This window comes from Arachis ipaensis, chromosome B01 (genome assembly GCF_000816755.2).
Source record: "Arachis ipaensis cultivar K30076 chromosome B01, Araip1.1, whole genome shotgun sequence".
NCBI lineage: Eukaryota > Viridiplantae > Streptophyta > Magnoliopsida > Fabales > Fabaceae > Arachis > Arachis ipaensis.
In genome coordinates, this window is record NC_029785.2 from 8954439 (window position 1) to 8954933 (window position 495).

Below are 495 nucleotides of genomic sequence, written 5' to 3' on the forward strand. Positions count from 1 at the left end.
AGGTTACTCAAACAAGCTACCCAAAAAATTGTATATAATTAAGATTTAGGATTTACACCCTAAACCTTAAATCCAATTCACTAGTTCACGGTCAATTTTTTGGTTCTTCAGTTCATCGGTTCTTAGATAAAAATGGTTTTGCTTAAAGACCAAACTTAATTAAACTCTAGTTCTTGGTTAAATCAGTTTGATCGACCAATTCTGTAAGTTTTCAAAAGAATGGTTTTATGTTTAAGGTGAATTTTTCTATCTTTTATTGGTTCTCATTATTTTTTCTTCCGGGGGAGGGGGGAGGCGGTTGAGACGTAGCACTTTATTAATTTCTTAAAATATTTGACAAATTAATTACTTTTTATGTTTTATTTACTTTAAAATATGTATATGACTACATTTTTTTTAAAAAAATGAAAATAAGTTATATATTACATGTTATGGAATTAATTAGTTAAATTCATCTTACTCTTTTTGATGATGTCACATTAGCACTTCTAAATA